We start from the raw sequence: 9,927 nt of genomic DNA, 5'->3' as shown, positions 1-9,927 counted from the left end.
CCACTTCTCTAGTACCCTATGCTATCTATATTTGTCTACCTTTTAAAAAAGATGTTTATTTATGAGAAAGAGTAAGACAGAGACAGAAAGAAAGAGAGAGAGAGAGAGAGAGAGAGAGAGAGAGAAAGAATGTGAGTGGGGGAGGGGCACAGAGAGAGAGACACACACACAGAATGTGAAGCAGGCTCCGGGCTCTGAGCTGTCAGCACAGAGCCCGACATGAGGCTCAAACCCACGAACCATGAGATCATGACCTGGGCCAAAGTCAGACACTTAACTGACTGAGCCTCCTAGATGCCCCAATATTTGTCTACTTTTGATTCTTTTCAGCGCTGTGCGGTCTCTCACCAGGTTGTTTCCCATTCCTACCTGTACCTATAGTTCTCTTTTTGTAATGATCCTCACACTGATAATTCCATTTTTAATCTCTGTTTGTCCCATTACAAGAGGGTAGAGGTTATCGGCATTTTAGTTGCTACATACTGAGTGCTCAGAAATATTTATTTAACTTCCCTCTGAACGTGGTTTTCAGCAACAGTGAAATAAGGTAGGATTCTAGAATGAGGAAGAATAGGCCCCTTGCCTCAGTTCCAGACAAGAAATGGGCCCAGTGAGCCTGGGAAACTTGAAGTTCTCCACACTTGTTGAATGGCAGACCTGGAATCAGAATCCAGTTATCCCAACAAGCAATTCCTAGGACTGTCTGGGAGAAGAGATGGAGAGATGGAGTGCTTCCTTTGGCGTAACTATTGAGAGTAACAAAGAAGTTGAGGAATAAATGTATGTCTGGTCTGGGATGCCTCCATCTGGTCTGTGAAGCATCTCCTATCTCCCTGTGCCTTGAGAGTTTACTCTGAGTTCTGTGGTTCTCGTTGTTCAGAAGCTTTCAGTAGTTCGATTCTAAGACTGTATCATTGGAAAAGGCCATTTCAGGGTGATTCCAATGTGCTCTGGAGAAAGGAAAGAGAAAAAAGTCCACCATGTATGTTCTTAGCAGTTACAGCCCCTTGATAAAACATGTGTTACTCTCCCCAACTCAAGGATGAGGAAATTTAGGTCCAGAGAAATTAAGTGACTTGGTCAGGGGCCCTGTGGGCAAATGAGCTGTGATGACTGAGGCCCTCAGCAGTGGTCGTCTTGGTCTCCAGGGAGACCCTCAGAGCTGGGACTCAGGCTTCTTAGGTAACCCTGGGGGGATACGGAAGGCCTTCTTATTGTTGACTGTGAATTCAGCCTTAGGAAAGGGCTAAAGCGGTGGTGTCCATTCCCCATCGGTGATACTATGATGTACAGCAAGAAATCTATATATTTGGTCTTCCTCTCTGGTCCTGACACCTGAAACCCTTGTAACTTTTTGTTCTAAGAAGGCAGTTCTTATTCTAAGGAGGTGACTCTGGATGACTGCTGGATGGAGGCTGATCACCAGAAAGACCAGACCCTGATTAGAAGCTTGAAATTTATAGTCCCATCCCCTGCCTTCCACAATGGGGAGGGGGCTGCAAATGGAGTTAATGATCCACCATGCCTACATGAGAAAGCCTCCATAAAATCACAAAAGTAGGGGGTTCGGAAAGCTTCCAGGCCAGTGAACACATTCACACCAGGTGGGTGACACACCCCCATGTCCCCAGGAACAGAAGCTCCCTGTGCTCAGAACCCTCCCAGACCTCGCCCTGTGTATCTCTTCAACTGGCTGTTCTTCTGTATCTTTCATCCTATCTCCTAATAAACTGGTAGGTATAAGTGTTTTTCTGAGTCTGTTAGCTGTTCAAGCATATACTTGAACCCAAGGAGGAGGAGGTCATGGGAATCTCCGATGTGTAGCAAGTCTATCGGAAGTTGTGGGTAGCCTGGGGACCTACTACTTGTGGCAGAAAGGACGGGCTGGGGGGCAGTCTCGTGGGACTGAACCATTAACCTCATGGGATCTGACGCTATCTCCAGGTAGTGTCAGAATTGAGTTATATTGGAGGACACACAGCTGTTATCACAGAGAATTGCTCGGTGTGGGAAAACTCAACACACATTTGGTAACCAGAAGTGTCAAGTGTTATGAGTGTGGGAGTCATGTGAGAGTGAAGGAGACACACAGGAGAGAAGACTGGGTGGTTCTCTTCTTCTTTTATTTTAATCTTTTTTTTTTAATATTTATTTTTGAGAGAGAGAGAGGGAGAGAGAGAATCCCAAGCAGGCTCTGCACACTCAGCACAGAGCCAGACACGGGGTTCAAGCTCACAAACCGTGAGATCATGACCGAAGCCAAAATCAAGAGTCCAACGCTTATCTGACTGAGCCATCGAGACGCCCCAGACTGGGTGGTTTTCTAGCTCCCCATCACAGGCAGGAGCCCGACCATCAGGCAAACCATATTTACACAAACTTTGTTGGATTCTAGAAACTCCGTAGTATGCCAATTGTAGTTATCTGTGACATATTTATTTGTCTTATATATTTGTGATTCACAATAAATCTTTTACAATCAAAACTGCCTGAGGGCTTAGCTTCAGAGATGACTAGGAAGCGAGGAAGCTGGAGAGGAGGTAAGGTGGCCTGACCCTCAGGGGACCGGAAGGATCGGGAAAGCAGGCTGAGTCACTGGAGCCTACAGTAAAGGGAGAATGAAAGAACCCAGAGGGGCATGTGTGTCTGACAAAAGGGCCCGGTTTGAGTAAGAAGTAGAGAAGCTGTACAATGTTCTCTGGTGGGTGCAGAGTCAGCGATGGTGGAACTATGGTTCACACCTATGTGGGAACAACTAGTAAACCTCTTAAAACCCGTTTCCTAGAAGGGAGGCTTGGCGGATGCCAGATGTGCTATGTGAATGGTGTACTGATTATAAAGGGTCAAGGTCATTTGAGAGCATGATTGCTTCCATTCAAGGCCACATGGTTGATGACATCTGATAAAGTTGCAGCAACCTGTCACTAGAACTTCATCTCCAAAACTGAGGATTGGTGGCCTTCCAGATTGGACTTCCAGTACAATGGTGAGTCACAGTTAACAAAAGCAAGAGGCTGTATTTCCACAGAATGATCTTGTACTCCCTGTGTATTTATTGCACAATAGGCTGGTCATTTACAGAAAATAACTTTGAGGCACTCCAGCACCAAGCCTTCTTCTACACCAACCTCCAAGAAAGAATTAAAACTTTGTCCCACAATACTGCCTTCCCTCTGTAGATAAACCTCCCTGTATCTACACTCAGTCAATGCCCATGCCACTTTCTCTCTTGCTTACACTTGCCTGGCAAAACCCAATCCTGGTTAAATCCAACACTCTGTCCCTCTGTGCCTGTAGCTCTGCCCCTGCACGTGGCTGGGAAAACCACCCAAAGAGGGCTGCTGATCTCATTTTAGATTCATGGCAGCAAAGGCCCAAGGTTCTCTAAGGCCCATAGTAGCCGAAGCCATTCTATCATATTTCCTTAGTCAGCTCACCCTTGGGACCTTTAGATGGCTGTCACACCCCTCTTCCTCTCTCTTCAACCTTCATCACATCCTCTCTGTCCCTGACTCTCAGCTGAATGCTTCGTTTCCCAATTCATGATGCAAGTTGAAGCAACCAGAAGAGAAATCCCACACACTGCCACTTCCGCATCCCTAATACTTTGCCTCCTTCTGGAACTCTGGTGAGCAGTCTGTGATCTAATCTAAGGCCAACTTGTACACTGTGTCCCATGCCTTTTCATGTACTGGAGAACACCATTATCCCTTTATCTTACTCATCACTCATCTCCCTCCTCTACTGGATCAGTCCCATCAGCATTTACACACGCTGTTGTATCACTTCTGTCATGCACACACACACACATTTTGAAATTCCCTTTCCCCTCTAGCCATTATCCAACTTCCCTTCCTTCTTCTATTGCAAAATGCCTTAAAAGCATTTTTAATACTTTGTGATCACTTCCTCTCTTCTCATCCTCCCTTGAACTCACTGCAGCCGGGCTCCTGCCTGACCATTCTCCACTGAAACCATCCTTTGCAAGGTCAACAACCTCCACGTGATTAAGCTCAGTTGTCACTTCACAGTCTTCTCGTCTGATCTGCCACCAGTGTCTGCTGTTCCTTTTCTGCCTTCTTGAAACATTTACTTCACTTGGCGTGTGGGCATAACTTCTTCTTGGTTTTCCTCTGAACTCATTGGCCTCTCCTTCTTAGTGTCCACGGAGCTTCAGCTTCATACAGCCAACCTCTGGATGGTGGAGTGCCCCAGGGCACAGTCCTCTGATCTCTTTTATACACTGTCAATCCACATTTACTTCCTATGTGAACTTAGTTTTCAATATCACCATAGGTCAGCAACTCTTGGCCAGCAACACTGACAACTCTACCCAGACCTCTCACAAATCTACCTGTTGCACATCTCCAGGCTCCCAAATCTACCTGTTGCACATCTCTGATAATGTATAGATCTATAGTAGTTCTCTGCTTGGCCTCCAGAATCTCTGGGAGGGAAGCCCAGCTCTTCCACTCAGTAGACTTATGTGCAAGAAAGTGTTGACATATCAAGTCTAACTGCTATTATCAGAAAGGTTGACATCTAGAAGCTGAGACATCAAGAGCGATCCCTTCATTTTTTAAACTTGTATGAGTGGCTCACTGCACCTAACCTGGGCAAACAATATGATTTATGCTGAACATCAGCTTTCCTTCTGGGAGTCTGGAATTTGATCCTTGCTAGGGCAGAAGCTGCCTACATGACCAGCTTCCAGTAAAAACTCTGGGCACTGAGTCTCTAACAAGCTTCCCTGATAGTCACTTTTCGCTCATGTTGTCACAGCTCATTGCTGGAGAAATTAAGTATGTACTGGGGGAATGTGCTGGGAGAAGGCTCTTGGAAGCTTGCACCCGGTTTCCCCATAACTTTACCCCACGTAGCTTTTCCCTTTGCTCATTTTGCTTTGTGTCTTTTCATTGTAGTAAGTCATAGCCATGAGTATGAGTATGTGCTGAGTCCTGTGAGTCATCCCAGCAAATCCTGAAACTGGAGGAAGTCTCTGGAATGCTCGATATATACATGTCTCTGAACAAGTCATTCCATCTTTCTGTGCCTTTGTTTCCTCATCCGTAAAGTGGGACTAAGCAACTCATATGGTTATTGTGAGGACTGAGTTAATACATGTAAAGAACTTAGAACAGTGCCTGGCATATGGTAAACAACCAGTAAATATTACGTTACTTCAATCAGAAGCGTCCAAGAATGTACAGTTAGATAATATAGGACCCAGAGTAAGAACTGGAATATCTCTGATTTTGATTTTGGTTTGGTTTTTGTTTTTGTTTTGTTTATTTCTTTTTTGGTCTTATTGTGAAAGTTATGCTCTTGTCATAGTGTAAACATTTAAGTTACTTGGGACTCAGCATTTGAATACATTCACCTACCTGGAATAATTAAATTCTGTAAGCCATGTATTGGGTTATCCACAGGGGGAAAAAAAGTGGTTAGAAGCTTATCAGTCAGTTTGTTTTCCTCAATAGTCACATAAATAGATGGCAAATTCAGTCTACTAGAATATAATTGCAAGACATTTTATTGACTATGATCCATTGAACATATTTATTCTATAAGGCATTGTGCTAGTAATATAGGTCAGAGATAGCTGTTTAAAAGGTTACACATTTATAAGAGTCTTCGACTTCTCTTACTAAGCATTTGTGAAGGCTACTCTGTGCCAAGCTCTATAAAGGCACAATGTTGCTGTGAAAAGGCAATTTGTTTTTCAGATAGTGACTGTCATTGACCTTCCCACTTAGCAAATAGAAGCTACCCATTAGACTCCATCCTGCTTTGTCCAGACTTCAGAAAATTCTAGATAGGACTTCTAGTCCATTTCTCAGATGCACTCATGCACGCACACACACATGCACACACACACACACGCACACACACATCCTCACAAACAAAGCAGAGGAGTGAAGCCCACTAATCCTGATTAAGCTTGCATTGCTGCACCACACATTCTCTCTCTCAGGTCTTTCTCCAGGACCCTCTCATCTTCTTGGTCAAGACCAGGCATGACCCATCTTTTCACTTCTCTATGTAAAGCATTTGAGAGTATTTACTGTATGACTCCTCTCTTCTTGGCACCCTTCTGAGATTCAAAAACTTATTCTCTAGGGGAACCTGGGTGGCTCAGTCCCTTAAGCGTCTAGCTCTTGATTTCAACTCAGGTCATGATCTCACGGTTGTGAGATCAAGCCCCACATCAGACTCCACACTGAGCATGGAGCCTGCTTGGAATTCTCTCTCCCTCTCTCTCCGCCCCTCGCCCCCCCCCCAATAAATATTAAACATTAAAAAAAAAAAACACTTATTCCCCAGGGAAGCCTTGTGAAGATGGTCATTTGTTCATGCCTCTCAAATAAGGAATCCCAATCCATGAGGTTCCGTTTACTCCCGGTTCCCTTTTTCTCTTTCTCATGTGGTAAGCAGGTGGCTGGGTTCCCAGAAACTGGGCTGTGAAATCAATCTGTAGGAGACCTTCAATTCTGACTATAGTCAGTAGGGGGAGCCCTGGAAGAGAGGAAAGGAAGGCAAGGTCCACCCTCATACCACACTGTTTACCAAACATCAGCATTCTCTCATCTTGAGAAGAAAGGCACCACTGAGGTTTGAGTTTAGAATACAGTGCTTTGTGTAACGAATCAAACACAACTTTTTACTGGTCCTAGAAGGTCCTGATTCTTGTCCTCCTTCACCATTTATTCTCAACATAACAGCCAATTATCCTTTAAAAACTTAAGTCCAGGGGCGCCTATGTATCTCAGTCGGTTAAGCATCCAGCTTCAGCTCAGGTCATGATCTCGTGGTTCATGAGTTTGAGCTCTGCATCCAGCTCTGTGCTGACAGCTCAGAGCCTGGAGCCTGCTTTGGCTTCTGTGTCTCCCTCTCTCTCTCTGTCCCTCCCCTACTCACACGGTCTCTTTCTCTCTCTCTCAAGAAAAAATAAATAAATAAACATTAAAAACATTTTTTTAGACAAACAAAAAAACTTAAGTCCGAACATATCATGTCTGTGCTCAAAGCCTTACAAGGGCTCCAAATCTTAGTTTGGGTAACAGCTAAAGGCTTAGGGAACTACAGGCCCCTGTATGACCTGGCCCCCACTCACTCTGACCTCACCTCTGTCTTGCTAGCTCTGCTGTAGCCCATACAGTTCTCACACACACATACCAGGCACGTCCCTGCCTGTTTTCAGTCAGCTATTTACTCCCCCTGATCTCCTTCCTCAGCATACACATGGTGGTGCCCTCGCTTCTTAGTGTCGGTGTTCAACCCCGGCACTTCTGATTCGTTTCACCCTGTTTCATTCTTCTCCACAGCTCTTGCCTTCATCTGACATACTATAGATTTACTTGATTATTTGCTTATTATTACTCTTTCTCGGTAGACTGTCAGCTTCAGAAGGAAAGAGACTTTGCCTGACTTTGTTCATTGCTTAATCCCCAGTACCTAGAACAGTGCAGGTCCATGAGGTACTCAGGAAGTTTTTATAACATGAATGAACAAATGAATGAATATTCAAACACTGACAAGGTATACAATTTAATTCCTGTTTCACAATCAAACTGACATTCAAGCATTTGGTATCCAAAACAGGACAAGAGGATCAGTGAAAAACAAAACAAAACAAAACAAAAAACAGAGGCAAGTTAACATTCCTCGAGAATGCCTTTGTGTATAGAACCTGAAGTCTATTCCCAAACTGAGTTGGTGGGGCACCGGGGTGGCTCAGTCAGTTAAGTGACGGACTCTTGACTTCAGCTCTGGTCATGATCTCACTGTTTGTGAGTTCAAGCCTTGCATCAGGCTCTGCGCTGACAATGCAGAGCTTGCTTGGGCTTCTGTCTCCTTCTCTCTCTGCTCTTCCCCCACTTGCTCTCTATTTCTCTCTCAAAACGAATAAAAATAAACTTTAAAAAACTGAGTTGGTAACAGAGTGTTAAAGGATCCTGAAATTATAATGGGGAAGTCCCAAGTCCAGAGAGATCCAGATTTATGTAAGTACCAGGTGCTGATGCCAGAAATCCTGAGTGTTAAGTTCTTTCAGTTCAGGTAGTCTTCCCTGGAAAAATCCATCTTGCATTTGAGTTAAAGTCAAGGCTTCATCCGAGAAGGACAGATTCCAGTGATGTTCTCCCATTGTTCTCATACTCATCAGATAAAATTCCTCCATTTTTGTTTCAGAAATACAATAGTCACAACTGTGGCATGAACATGACTTTGAGGAGAGGTTTTGGTGGTAGGGGAGGTGCAGAGATAGAAAGACCTGAAGAAACTATGTATCACAAGCAATAAAAAAAGTAGATGTATAGTTGGGCAGTTCTGTCTGGTTCAGTGAGCATTTATTAATCACCTTTAGAGTATCAGGCGTCATGCTAGGCACAGGGTAATCGGGGATGAATTAGCAATGAGGTGTTAGGATAGACACATAAACAGATCATCATGTTAACATGATAGGCTCCGTGCTGTGAGAATCACACTGCAGTCAATGAGAGGGAGGAGATTTCCCAAGGTGCTGTTCCTTATGCTCCAGGCTGAAATGCCAGGTCCAAAGTTTGAGTTTTATTGGCCAAGTCTTTTGCTAAGAAAAGCACAGACTTTAGAATCAGATTCACATGGGTCTGAACGTGGGTTTCATCCATCCTTGCTGGGCAACGTTGGGCAGGTTAGTGAACTACCCTGAGCACAGCTTCCTCATCTTTAAAATGGGAATAATTGACAATCAACCTTATTGGCAGAGAAGAATACGACATTAGCAGTGAGACTCTAGAGCTTCACGATCTGTGGTTAAATCTCAGTTCTGAGGCTAACTAGCTATGCCCCTGCATAAGTTATTACCATATTGATAGCTGTGAATCGGTTTACACATCTGTAAAATCGGAATGGTTATAGTACCTACTTTACGGTGGTATTTTAAATTAAATTTTAATGTTCATTTATTTTTGAAAGGGGGGGAAGGGCAGAGAGAGAGGGGGAGACAGAATCCGAAGCAGGCTCCAGTCTCTGAGCTGTCAGCACAGAGCCGGACATGGGGCTCGAACCCATGAACCATGAGATCATGACCTGAGCTGAAGTTGGATGCTTAACCAACTGAGCCGCCCAGGCGCCCCTTAAATTAAATTTTTTTAATGTTTATTTATTTTGAGAGAGCTAGAAAGCACAAGCAGGGGGGTTGGGGTAAGGAGAGGGAGAGAGAGAGAGAGAGAGAGAGAGAGAATCCCAAGAAGTCTGCACTGTCAGCACAGAGCCTGATGCGGTGCCTAATCTCACAAACCATGAGATCATGACCTGAGTTGAAATCAACAGTTGGACGCTTAACGGACTGAGCCATCCACATGCCCCTAAATTAAATGTTTATTAAGACTTTATAGTTTTAGCGCACTTTTAGGTTCACAGCAAAACTGAACTGAAATTGCAAAAAGTTCCCCTATACCCCTCGCCCTCATATGTTCATAGCCTCCACCACTGCCACCACCCTCCACAGAATGGTACATTTGTCACAATTCCTGAACCTACATTGACACGTCATAATCACTCCAAGTGTAGTTTACCTTAGGGTCACTTTTGGTGGCTTTGACAAATGTATTATGACATCCATCCATCCATCATGAGAGCAGCATGCAGAGATTTTCACTGCCCTAAAAAAGCCCCTGTGTTCTGCCTCTTCCTCCCTCCCCCTGCAGCCCCTGGAAACCACTGATCATCTTACTGTCTCCATAGTGTTGTGTGTTCTAGAATGCATTATAACTGGAATCATACACTACATAGAACTTTCCGACCGACTTTGTCCATTTAGTAATACGCATTTAAGTATCCTCCGTGTCTTTTCCTGGCCTGACGTTTCATTTCTTCTTAGCACTGAAGAACACTCCCATCTTCGGGGCGCCTGGGTGGCTTAGTCGGTTAAGCGTCCGACTTTCG

The 9,927-nt window shown here is 44.4% G+C and overlaps 1 long non-coding RNA gene across 1 annotated transcript; it reads right to left on the bottom strand.

Annotated features, from left to right (window-relative positions):
* Positions 1-483: 483 nt before the first annotated feature.
* On the bottom strand, positions 484-9,675 carry LOC144241549 (uncharacterized). The gene is made up of 2 exons (XR_013338112.1): positions 9,558-9,675; positions 484-950 (listed from the first exon to the last, which is right to left on the bottom strand). It is a non-coding gene; the product is annotated as an uncharacterized LOC144241549 (long non-coding RNA).
* Between the last annotated feature and the right edge of the window lie 252 nt (positions 9,676-9,927).

Source organism: Crocuta crocuta, unplaced genomic scaffold (genome assembly GCF_008692635.1).
Source record: "Crocuta crocuta isolate KB4526 unplaced genomic scaffold, BGI_CrCroc_1.0 scaffold25, whole genome shotgun sequence".
In the NCBI taxonomy this organism is placed as follows: Eukaryota; Metazoa; Chordata; class Mammalia; order Carnivora; family Hyaenidae; genus Crocuta; species Crocuta crocuta.
Note: the sequence above shows the minus strand (reverse complement) of the source record. Positions and strands in the feature narration are given on the sequence as shown.